This window comes from Phalacrocorax carbo, chromosome 7 (genome assembly GCF_963921805.1).
Source record: "Phalacrocorax carbo chromosome 7, bPhaCar2.1, whole genome shotgun sequence".
NCBI lineage: Eukaryota > Metazoa > Chordata > Aves > Suliformes > Phalacrocoracidae > Phalacrocorax > Phalacrocorax carbo.
Window position 1 is genome coordinate 23,174,516 of NC_087519.1, and position 13,017 is coordinate 23,187,532.

At 38.3% G+C, this 13,017-nt stretch overlaps 1 protein-coding gene and 1 long non-coding RNA gene across 2 annotated transcripts in view; both read right to left on the reverse strand.

Moving 5' to 3' along the window:
- The window catches only part of NEO1 (neogenin 1), a 209,046-nt gene that overhangs the window by 193,926 nt on the left and 2,103 nt on the right, over positions 1-13,017 (reverse strand). The window lies entirely within an intron of this gene.
- LOC135314189 (uncharacterized) lies at positions 7,317-8,033 on the reverse strand. Its single transcript, XR_010373638.1, has 2 exons — positions 7,852-8,033; positions 7,317-7,734 (listed from the first exon to the last, which is right to left on the reverse strand). It is a non-coding gene; the product is annotated as an uncharacterized LOC135314189 (long non-coding RNA).

Below are 13,017 nucleotides of genomic sequence, written 5' to 3' on the forward strand. Positions count from 1 at the left end.
AAGATAATTCTCTACCTGTTTGTTAAAATAATGTCCCAGGGACCCAGGAAAGCTAAAGACAGATAGGAAGCGTTAAAATCAATTTTTGGCACAAAAAAAAAAATCTGTATATTGATTAGCTACTCAGTTTTCAGAGAAAGAATTGACTTAATATTGGCATCATTAACATCTAACAGTGAGATTCGTAACACTTTTCAAGCAAGGGATACATAAAAGGGCTGTGCCATTGAGTAATGTTGCAGTAAACAACATCGAGAAAGCACAGCTACATTTCCAGGTAATCTGTCAGTTCCCTAGTATTTTGGAATGTTCCAGAATAATATTTAAACTGTTTAACCTCAGACACCAAGAATGTAAATTTTTATGTTTGTCATGTGCAAAATCAGTTGTGTTGACAGAAATATAATTTGAACATATTTACTTCTTAGCAGCTCTTCTGCATTTGTCTTTGGGGTACTGAAATTCACTTAGTTTTCATAGTATACGAATTTTTCTTGCCAAGCAGTGAAGCTCAGGATTTATTTATATCTCTGTATAAATCTACAAAGTAGCTCTTCACCATGAAAACATTTCCAGTGCAAGCTGCATTAAGAACAACAAACCACCTAGACAAACTGTCACAACAGACTGAAAGGCTTTGTCTTTGATATCCATCACATTATAAGTAACAGTTTAAGTTCTTTGTCCTTCTAGAATTTATCACCACTAAAAATTGATATAATTTTGATTCAACTATTAGCCAAAGCTGGTAGCAGAGAGGCATGGCAGGGCAAGAGTCACTTCGGGTAGAAAGCAATTAGTTGTAATCCTGGTCCTTAGTGTCCATAGTTAAAGAAAGGCATTTATTTTCTCGAGCAAATAAAGCTGCATAAAACCAGCCTTCGTCCCTTCCTGCACCACAAGACAAGTGTGCTGTGCCCCGTGTAAATTACTGCTCCTCACCCTGGCAAGGAAAATCTGCTGGGCTTTAGCAACTGCTTTTCAAATGCAGGGGAGTGCAGTAGCCTTTCCCCCATCCCAGCTCAATTCTTCCTGCCATTGATGGCTAACAGCTTTCTCCAGCCCCCTGCTGCGGCCTCAGACATTCCTCTGCTCTGTCAAGCAATGAAAATATCAGCAACAGGATTAGAGCAAGCTTTGGAAAGAAAGACTAGCTCTCTAACATCCAAAGCCTAGGAAAGAACAGACATCTTTTGGGGTTCACAATACTGGTAATGACTAAATTGCAACCATTGATGGCATTTTTTTGAGCTTCAGACAAATTAAGACCTCTAAAAATTCTGTGATAGTTTTGCAGCATTAAAAGGCCTCACATTCCTGCAGGATGCAGCCGAAGTTTGTAAGGCAGCCTGCTTGTTAAGCAAGGCAGCCTTCTGCTCTTGCACTAATAGGTAAAAGGGAAAAAAGAGAACAAGCAAAACTAGAAAGCAAGACTTCTCTTCCCATTGCAAATCTCGGTACCGTCACAGCCAGCTACGTTGTTTTCTTTATTCAACTCCATACCAGAGTGGTCAAGGGTTAAAGTGGTTAAAAAAAAAGCATTAAGAAAGGAAAAATGTTTTTTCTACAATGAGACATGAGAGGAACACTTAGGAAAGGCTCTGAGCACCATGCTAATTGAACGAAAACAATCGTGGGGAAGGAGGCCCTCACTGCAGCATTCAGGTTCGGATTTACATTCATACTTAGCCAAGTAAATACATCTAAATAAAATTATTCAATCACAGTGTGGCTTCCAAGCCACATTAAGGTAGTAAGATTCTGATAATTATATTCCTCTTCACATATTTAAAAATCCTCTTGATGTTTACTTGAAAAGCTAATTGCCAACAGCTAGAAAGAGTGTAAACGCTATCCTTTCCAATTCTGGGGTGGGGGGAACGTACTGTCCCCCTGCCCACCCCAACTCTCAGGATCCCCATTCACCTCACAGATACGCTGGGCAGCTTCAGCCTCCTTCCTGAGCCTAACAGCTTTACAGCAAGTCACAAAGTAAATACAACCATCTCTCTACGAAAAGAAATAGTATTTCTGTATCAAGTGAAATCCTACTTCTACAAAGCATGTACACGTTTGTGCATCACGTTAGCATTAAAGATGTATAAATTTTAACTGTTTTAAAATGTAGATGTCTGCCTCAGTTTGCAAATCCAGTGAAAGTGTAAGGGACTTGTGTAGAAACACATTACTCACCCACATAAAATCCAAAGGTCAGCACGGCATGCTACCCATTCCCACTCTGAGGTAGATTTACACAGAAAAGAGAAAGACACTAAAAGATCCGTCAAACACTCTTACTACCACCATCTGATACATTATGCATGTCAGTGCTGTTGCCTAACAAGCATCTCTGGCACTTTATAGCTCAGCTCACCACCTCCCTGCTTCCCAGACGCATCCAGATTGCGTCCAACTCTGTCCACTCTTTTTGTATTGTTTGTGTGTCTCCCCCACCTATATTTGTGTCATCACCCATCTCATACAGCTTCCTATGGACACTGTGGGGTAAGGGGATGCAAAAGCCCAGGAGCTTTTTTCAGAGTAGAAAAATCTAAACAGATTCATACAGTTTTTGATTAAAATTCTAACAGGGATTTTAACAAGATGACTTACATACAGTTTCCTAATTGTTATTTAAGTTTAGCCCTGCGGACAACACAACCAGGTTATGTCCACATTCCAGAAGTGTATTCTATAACCTTTGCTTTTTGTACATCAAAAATCATGAAGCAACTTCAGAAAGATCTTACATATTACAGCCATGCTCAAAAAATACCTCCAAGCTACTAGTACAATTTCTCAAAAATTTGCAAGCTTAAGTTAAAATGACCGTCCTATTAACCAGGGCATTTTAGATTTTCCGTGATAGTTCTGATTACCAGTTTTCTTTTTTAGTCAAGTATAGTAAGGTAAAGAATGATGCCAGATGTCACACACTGTTTTAAATGGACTTCCACAATAAACTTTTTTTTATTAATCTTTTTCTGGAAAGCAAAGCTTGGAAGTGCGAAAGCATCTACAAAGGACAGAAATTAAATGAGGTCCAGTTCTCCTGTTATAGACACAAAAAAGTTAGACATAGGATGGCAAAACCACTGCAATTAAACACTTATCACAGAAGTTTCTGATTTTATTAAAAAGTTGTGAAATCCAGCTTAGTAGTAACTTCGGAGGCAAATGCTGAGGAAATGCACTAGCGTTTACACAAAGGGGAGGGGTGGGAGGAGCTAACCTAAAAGAAACAGCAACCACCTCCCCCAGTACAGTTTATTAAAGCAAGAACTCCAGCACTGAAGTGTACAATAAATGATGAAAGTGTAATGCCTTTGTGACAAGTTACTGAGCTTACGCTTCATGGTAAGCTAAATGATTTGTAAATGCAGAGTTGTCCAGTTGCTCTTTTCCTGCATCAAAAGCCTGATCAGGAAAGGAACATGCAGAGGCTACATTTATGAGCTATTTTGCCAAATATTTACACCATCTTAATTTGGTTTTGAGTCACATACACACTCATTGATATACTAAAATGCAGGCCAGTTGCAGTTACAAAAATTAGAGGTTTGGGTTTGTTTTTTGTGTTTTTTTAAAGCCGATTTTTTTCAACTTGCCTATTCAAACTCATGCTTTCATTTTCACCTCGTTTACAGTGAGTAGTAATGCACCTGCAGAGTGCATTACAGCTACCTTCTTCAATCAATCTTTCCCCCTACATGCAAATTGGAAGTCTTCGAAACAAGCGTTATTTTTTTTTATTCTAAAAACATTTAGGAAATGGCGCCTCAGAATGCAATTACTTCTACACAGACACCGCTGAAGGCTGTGTTAGCCTTGGAAGAGTATATAAGCAATTACAGAACAAGCATATATGTTTCTGATTCAAACTGCTATAAGAGACAGCATAAATGTAACAGTTGTTATCATAAAACTTAAAAGAATTAATTTGGATCTGCTTTTACAGTGATATCTAGGTATCATTTGGTCAACAGCTGAAGCCCTTCTATCAATTGCTTCAAAAACTGCCTGAAGAGGAATTTTCCAAATGCTGAAGCAAAAGGTGTTCTTGTTACTAGAATTTCTAAAAAATTGTAACAGCTTCCACAATTAAAAAATGCGCAGCTCTAACAACAGAAGCATTTCTGCTTATTTGCAGAGGAAAGGTAACAATTCCCCACCCACCCACGACCTTTGGAAGTCCTGAAAGAAGTCCTGTTTCTGAAACCACTAATAAGAAAGTTACCAAAAAAATCAGCAATTTCCTGGCCACTAGGAAACAGACTATTACCTTATTCTACCATTACCTTTCAGGTGTTTTGAGCAGTGATGCGACCTCTACCCTCCAGTTTTCCAAAGATCTGGGCTAACAGGCAACGCCAGACAATAAACATACAGCTATCAAAAAGGAATTACAACATATGCATCAGTAGTTGAAACCAAACTCTTTCTTCTGATGCTGCAGGACAAAGTGAAATCTGCCTGAACTCCTTGAGTGCATTCTGTATCTTAAAAACACTTTTAATTGTTCTGTGACAAGTAGCACATTTTTTAACAACAACAACAAAAAACTGCAATCTTCGGGCTACTGGTACAAACCACCAACTCAACTTACAATCCATTCTCCCTTCTTAATACAATTGACTTACAGCAGGATTGCCCGAGTTACAAGAAATTAGATGCAAGGTATTTCACTGAATGTGTTGTGATTTAAGCTTCAGTTTACCAATTTAATCTGGCTGCTTTGTATCCCAAGGGAATCACAGTCAAGACAGGTCAGTGAAACTAGCTTTGCATTTGGTAATAATCCAGCAAGGCACTTGATACCACCAGTAGCTGTGAGGCAGAATTGACAAAGGCCAATTATTATTTTCTGGTTTTGTGGGGGGTTTTGTTGTTTGTTTGTTTTATTTTTTAAATGAACACCATCACCCCCATCACACCCCCTCCTCCACTCAAGTGCACTCGCTCACAATAATCTACAGCCTTTCAGCATGCAAATTAAGAATGATAAAGTTACTCATGTTACAGGAGTTAAACTAGATTTACGTAATCAATATGTTCCATATATTAACCTGTAAACATAACAGAAACAATCGGTTTATAATCTTCCAAAGCCTTTAGCAGAAATAGGAATGACATGTATAGACTACACCCAGCAAAAATGTTTCTTTAAGATCACACAAGATAAAGGCAAAAATCCATGTCTTACAGGTCCTTTTAATTTTGATAAATAAGCAAAGGACATGCTTGAAAATGCTATGCTAAAGTAATAAAGCCTGCGCACGATAAATGGGAATGCAAAGATGATGAAACTCAAGCACCAGAGCAGGCTCTGCTATGGAGTCATGGCGACTGGTGCTTCCACAGTAGGTTCTGGAGAAAACAAAAAAATGGGACAGAAAAAAATAAACCACGTAGATCAGATCTAGTATAGACAGATACTTTCCGCTACCATGAATGTTGTCCTTTTTCCTTTTGATTTATTTCTACAATAAAATTAAAAGCTGGCAAGAAAAACAAATAAAGAAACTGGAAAACACCGCTTTAAAAAAAGCAGCTAAAAGAACAAAAACACTTCAGATTTGGGGCTGATAATGCTGTTACCACGAGCACAGGGTACTCCAATTGAACTGAACCAGAATAAGCCTTTAACTAGCGCTACCTAGAAGTCAGATTATATCAGATCCCACCTTAGATGCATTTGATGGCTGGCTTCCCCTCCTTCCACATTCAGAAATTGACTTCTCTCCCCTCCAAAAGCCTCAAATCGGAAATATGAAAACCTCTGTTCACATGCTTGCAGGTTCTGCCTCCGTATTTTAGACAAGGCCTCCAATACTTATATCAGCTATAAGGAATACTACTTGTACTCAAAAACAACCAATTGAAAGGGGAATAACGCTGATTTACACTCAAATAACACCACCGAAAAAAACTCTTTAGTTCCAATATAACACTACATTTCCTGTAGCCATGGTTTGCGTGTGTGTTCTTTCATCTGCATCTCTAAAAAGTTACATAAAACCACAACACAAGAACAGTTACCAAATCACTGCAGGTATCTAAGCCGTTTCTGACCTCTTAGTGTTTAGGTATTTTATAAAAACTACCATAACCTCAAATAAGGATATAAATAAAAACAATCTATAGCAACAAAAGAAAAACTACAGAACCTAAAATTAAGGCTCAGAAGACCTAAACTAGATATAAGCAAACAACTACATGTGAAGTTGAGGACAAATAAGCTATTTTACACTTCAAACAGAAGACAAGCCATGTCAGATTCTAGAACAGGAAGCAATCTCGGAAAATTATGAAGGAAGGTTGTGACACCCAAAATTTGCAGTATACTCTCTAATAGCTAATTAAAATAGTGTCCCATAAAATATATTTAAATTTGCCCTTGCCAATGAATAAGAACATACTCCTGTAACTTCAAATGTAATCGCTGAGACTGTCCCTTTAACAGCATCTAAACAAGTCAAGATGCATTGCACCGTTACCTCGGTTGGTAGAGGCAGGTCTATCAGCACGATTTCCACCTCTCTATTACTGTTATCTCAAAAAGGAGTAACTAAGTTATTTCAAAAAGCCCTCTCCTAAACTGCTCTGCAGAACCACCAAAAAATATACCAAGATAGGCCACGGTGCAGGAATGAAGCAGTTTTCTATCTACTTGCCCCCAGCTATATGGCCCGAGTACACCTCACCTCCACGCCAGCCTCCCAGTATCCGCACATCCCTGACACTTAATTGCAACATTATTTTTTTTCCTGAGAAAACCAGAGCAATGTCATCCTTCACCATTAAATTGGCTGGAAACCTCCACACACTAGGGGTTGGTCTGGCTGCCAAGTTTGCTTCCCACGCACCTTGAAATCACATGACATCTATAAGCTTTTCTTACACTCCCAAACAGGTTTTAGTTCAGTGTATCCTTCGTTATTTGTACAGGGATGATTTTGAAAGACCGGGACTCACAAAGCTACAACAGAGCTGCCAGTACGTGACAAATTCAAAGTGACACCTGAAATGATACACTATGCAAGGTAATCATCATTAAATGAAGTTTCCTCTCGACTTCAAGCAAATAAGCAGCTAGAGCATTTGAAGAATGACCAGGCCACCATCCTTTTAAGAAAGTGTAACCTATTTGGTAGTTTTAAATTACTTTTCCTCAAGACTAAGTATTTTAGGATGAAACTTGTGGCTTTGATCCCACTTTGGAATCAGTCAAATGAAATTTTAGTGTGGGGGGGAAAAAGTAACACAACCGAGACAGTAATTAAAGCTAAATTGAGAATTCACTACCAATCTGAAGATGAACTTTTATGAAACATTTTATTAGCAAATTCATTTGAAAAGAATAATGTACATTTTCTGACAAAATTTTGGTCTACAGATCTGAGATCTATGTGCTATAATGCATCATAATATTAAAGATTAATATGGTGACAGAAGACACATGATATATTTTGTTCATAGTGCTTTTTGTGTTCAAATACCAAGCCAATCTCTACCCTAACCAGAAAAAGCAGTCTTGCTGTCCCACGACACTGTTCCCACGTGCTCACGTCACCCTCTCCCCTCTGCTAACACAAGTACTCATGCAGGCACACGGCACAGCAGATGAGGGAACTGATCCAATTCTCTACATCCTCTGCAAATGCTTGTGAAAGCAAATGGAAGGGCAGAGTATACAGGTCCTCCTCCTTTTAATGGCACTGCCAGCCTGAAATGCTGAAATTAAACACATGAAAATGGGATTAACATTTAGCAAAGACTCCATAGCTGCTGTGCTTCCTATCTGCCCAGACACATTTCTAATAAAAAATTCACAAACTGATATCAAAATACCTGGATTTTCTGCAACATGAGCACTGACAGCCCAACACCGAAAATGCCATTTCCAGCTGTACAGGGAGTACACTACAAAGTGTTCAGGTGTCCTCCCACATCAAAAAATGTTTCTGGACGCAGTTCTCCTTGATTTCCAGTTCTTTTATATCTCCTTCCTTGCCTGTTTTCAAACAGGAACATTTGGCTTTATAAATTACTTTTGGAAATATTTCATCTTCTTGTTAATACCCATCTTTCCTGTCTGCTATGTACAACACTGCAACAACCACTGGTTTCAAGCAATTATTCATTTTATAGCCAATGTGACAGTAAACCCTTTAAAATCTAGAGCGCAAGCTCAAGAGATTTTAGAAGTCGTGACAGGTCTAATGACTTAAATGACTTTTGACAGCCTGTTCTACTTTTAGAAAGAATATCCAAACACCTCTATTTGTGGCTCTCCCTTTCTCACTACAGTTACATTATAAGGTTTCAATGGACGAACTACAGAGCTGCGTTACAAAGAGAGAGTTATTCGGGTTCATTAATGACAAGAGGAAACTGAGGAGGAGATTAAGTTTATACAGAAGGACTTGACTCCACCTCAGCCCAAGCTGAAACAAGCTCCTGGACCACCACACTGAAAACTGAGCTGAAAAAAAGCTGGAAGTTGCCCCCGAGTGCTCAAGCCAGAAGCAGTTATACAAAGGTGTCTCTGCCAGAAGTGAGATAAAAGAGAAAAATCAGTGTATCTCTGATCATCTTGGTCTCAGCTTTTACATCCAAGACACTGTAGTAGGAAGTGCTACACTATAGACAAAAATATTGTATGTATTTATAGATTCACATAAATGTGAAGACAAACTAAGATTTCCCATGGCTCAAAATACCTTAGTGAAGAAAACACTAAATAAAGCAAAACTTTTCTATAAAAACCCTCATTACTACCTGGCTGTAAACTACATCAAAGCACATCAAACAAGATAAATTTATCCAAGTATAATAATAATGGAAGACAACTGTGCTGGCCACTTGCTTTGACCCAGTGTCATAAAACATGATGGCTTCAAGCCGTGTGAAAAAGGCATCAGGTAAAAAGAAAGGTAAAATATTAAGAGCCCACATATACATAAGGGCAGAAAGCTAGAATCAAAAGCTGTCCATACTTGTACACCAAAGATTAAAAAACAAATAGGTGGCAAAGTTCAGTAGAGCTATACCCATCAAGCAGAAATACAACCCCACTGAAACCGGAAGGATGTAAAGTACATAGGCCATTAGAAAACTAGGAGAGATGGACTGAAATTTTAAGGGAACAGGTGCCTGAAGTACAAAAACATAGGAATTGCTAACCACACCAAAGAGGAGAGCCAAGACTTTCAGGCCTGCAGCGGCAGTCAGACACAGGTAAGGGAATTCTTTAAGATGGCTCTGCCATCATCACCAAGTAAAAACACACCAGGTCACCTGAAGGGCTGAAACATCTGATGGACCTACAGGTGGCTCAGCTAACACAAAAGCTAACACGCTTCCCTAAGCTTCTGTAGTAGATCAACAACAAAAAAAAAAATTACAAAACTAGCAAGTACAGAGGTCTGGGTTTTTAATGCAATAGTAAAAATTTATCAAAACCACAGTAAAATCCACTCCTGCATGGGAAACTCAATTAAAACCTTAACCTAACTTAACTACAAAGGACAGCTGTATATTCAAATTCTTTGAACAGATGAATGAAGTAGTGGGTAATTTAATCATACAACAGTTTTTCCACTTTAAAAAGACCTCTGGACAAAGCTATATGACCAGAGGATACCAAGAGTTATCAGGCTGCCACACTTTGATGAGACACAAAATAACTGAATCACCAAAACTCACGGTGATTTAAGCCATTCACCTGAGCAAACACCTATCCAATGCACTAAGGTGATAAATAGATTAAAATTTGCAAGTGAAGAAATTCAGCATAAGCAGTGCACTTGAATTGCTTAATCAGATTGTTAAAGGGACATTAAATAGCTTTAATTAAAATTAAACACTAAATCTCTCCCCTTTCTACACAATTCAAACATCTCATGGCTGTCATGTACTCCACGGAATTATCCAAAGTCCCAAGAAACTTTAGCAGCAGAACACTGCTAATTCCTTCAGTCCCTTTGATAAGGGCAGCTTTCATTAAAGAAAAAAAAGCTATTTTAACCGATACAAAACGGGTTTATCATAAATTGACAGTGTGTTTATTTTGTAAATTAAGATATTCTCTTCCACATGAACACTAAGTGGTAAAAAAACCACTTAAAATTAAAGTATCTGAAATACCATATAAAGCTAAGACTTCAGTTTTCTTAAAGAACTCCACAACCACACACATACAAATTGTGCTTATCTATTTATATGGAATTAATCAGGATTACCACTTTCATCTTGGCAATTTCACTGGAGAGCTAAATCAATAGCATCCAATCAGTAAAATATGACTTGTTTCCACAGTGCCGAGACATTTTCTCTATTAGGAGCTGTTTTGCCCTTTTTTAAGATCAATATCCTCAGAGCATTATATTTAACTATTCAAGGTGCAGAGATCTATTTCAGCATGAGTATCTGAAGCAGCACCTCTCTGAATATCTGAGGCAGGATGGCTCCACCCAGAACCCAGGATACACAAACACAGACCACCGCCTCAGCTACCATGCCCAACGCTGTACTAAGCCTTTGGATTTTTCAAGGGTTGAACACCCAGTTCTTAACTTTCATCGCAAAGTAAATAAACCTATACTGTAACTAGCATTGAAGTTGAACACACGAGAAGCTGTAGTCTTGGCCCTGTAGCCAGCTGAATTATAATACTGCAGCCACTGAAATCCCTACAAACTGGTTAAAGACAAGGGGAGCGAAGCCTGCCTTCCACTGACTGACTGCTTCACGCCAGGACAGATTCCTTATGGGAACCGAGTGTTGATCAGTTATTAGCAAGAATTTCAGTTATACCTCCTCACAAACAATGCAAAGTGAAACTTTTAAAGTCCTGCATATATAAAAACACTGCACATTTAGAAAAGTTAGCTATAAACATATCAGTATACTTTTTATACACAAAATTATTTCTATGCCAAACTAGTGATCTATAAAAATTTGCTTTCAAACCCAATATCAAACTCAGGCTGATACTGCACAAGTTAAATGTTTTCACAGTTTGAAAGTGAAGGTTAAGAACCATATTGTATTACTCTGTGTAGTTTTCTTAATCTCCCACTCCATTTCCATGCTCACTCCTTATCACTCTCCTCTTCTTGGCCATGCAGCAAATGTGTTAGGTGCCTACACAGTTTTCGGACTTCTCTGAGAATCTTTGGTTGAATGTTAATGCCTTGCAAATCACAACATTTTATCACCAGGAATAACCAAATACTCTTATTCATATTAAGAAAAATCTACAGTATGTCATGTACTTAAATTGCACTGATAAATTAGTGGGAGATAACTATGCCAAGTGATTTTTTTTTTAAGATCATTTTTATTCCCTGTTTTCCCACTGTGATAGATACTAGGCACAGGTACATACACACATCTTACAAATATTAAATTGAAATGTTGGTTTATTAGGATAGCTTCATAAGCAAGTCAAACCATTTTCTTCGATGATTAATAAAAGAGGTGCTGCAAAAGCCATCTGCAACTTCAGCACTTGCAGTAGAGTGGAAGCGTCAATGCATCACCACAACCCCAGCGAAAGGTACCTTGACTCACAGATTATTAGAACAATAGTTCATACTCACAAAAAAAATATGCTCCAGCCTCAACAGACCTTTTCACTGTTGCCTATTTATCCATGCATATCATCAGTGGAGCTGGTGTCCACATACCTCAGGAGCTACAAGCAAACTGCTTCTACCAAACCATATGCAACACCCAGAACACACCTGGCTGACACATACCATATTTATATGAAACAGCAATATCGACCAGAGACCTGTGCTGAAGTGACTTGGGAGGTAACTGAGACTGGAATATTTCTACTCTATTTTCAACTTGCGATTATTTAGAAATAATCGAGAAGTACATACAAAACAGAAACAAGTTATGACCTTACGTTTCTAAGGAACCCAGATGATTGATGCTCCCATCATCTTTAGCTTTCAACACAGTCTCCTCACACCCTAGAAGAAGCATCCTATATAGCAGCACATACTGCACCAACGGTCCACGATCAACACATTGCTAAAAAGTCGTGTTCCAGTCTGGGAGTCTCGTGCACCTTTCATGCCCACCAATTGCTAATTGCGTTTGATTGCGGACTTCCAAAACAGCCAGTTTATCCTTTAACAACAAAATATATATTGATTCCAAGGACTTCAAGAACACCAGGGAGAGACAGAGCAAATTTCCTGCTTCTGAATAACCTAATTTGCAATCTGAGTGGTGTATATAGGTTATCACAGCTTTTCTATTCAAAGTTAAAAGTGACACCAACTTCAATTTTGTTCTTAATAACACCATCCTGTATAAATCAAATATTTTACATTACTCTCAAGTCAGTTCCAAACAGACACAAGAGGCAGGATTTAGCTTAATTTATCCTCACTACTGACTTTTTTTTTTATTCCTCAGCTAAGTGAAGTATTGTCCTAATTCTAAAATCAGTAGCTCATTTTACCCTATTTACTAAGCAACCAAATAGACTAGGAAAGACACTAATCTTTACAGATAGACAAATAAATGAAGTTACACAGTTTTCCTAAAATAATTCAGCCACACTCTTTTCTTCAGAGAGCAATGACTAGCTATTTATAGATGGGATCAAATGTCCCTCAAACATACATGGCGACATACAAACAATACGGGCTTACAATTCTATAACTTCTGCTCATTTAGGTCATCTTTATCAACACCGAAAGGACAGCTCTTTTTTCTTCCCCTTTTTTTTCTTTTGGCATTAAAAACCTACCATTCTGGACATCACAAGCAGCACTTCAGTCTTGACGAGCAGAGATGCAAGACACTCAGTTAAACCTCCATCCGGATCTAAAAACTAGGTGTTCCTCAGCCCTACACACCAACCTAACAAGATTCTTCCAAGCATGCTGAAGAGACCAAGCTTCACACAAACACGGGACAGAAGACGGCACTTTCACCCTTGCATCTAGAACACAAAGGGGAGTGCTTTGATGCATGACATGGAACATCTGT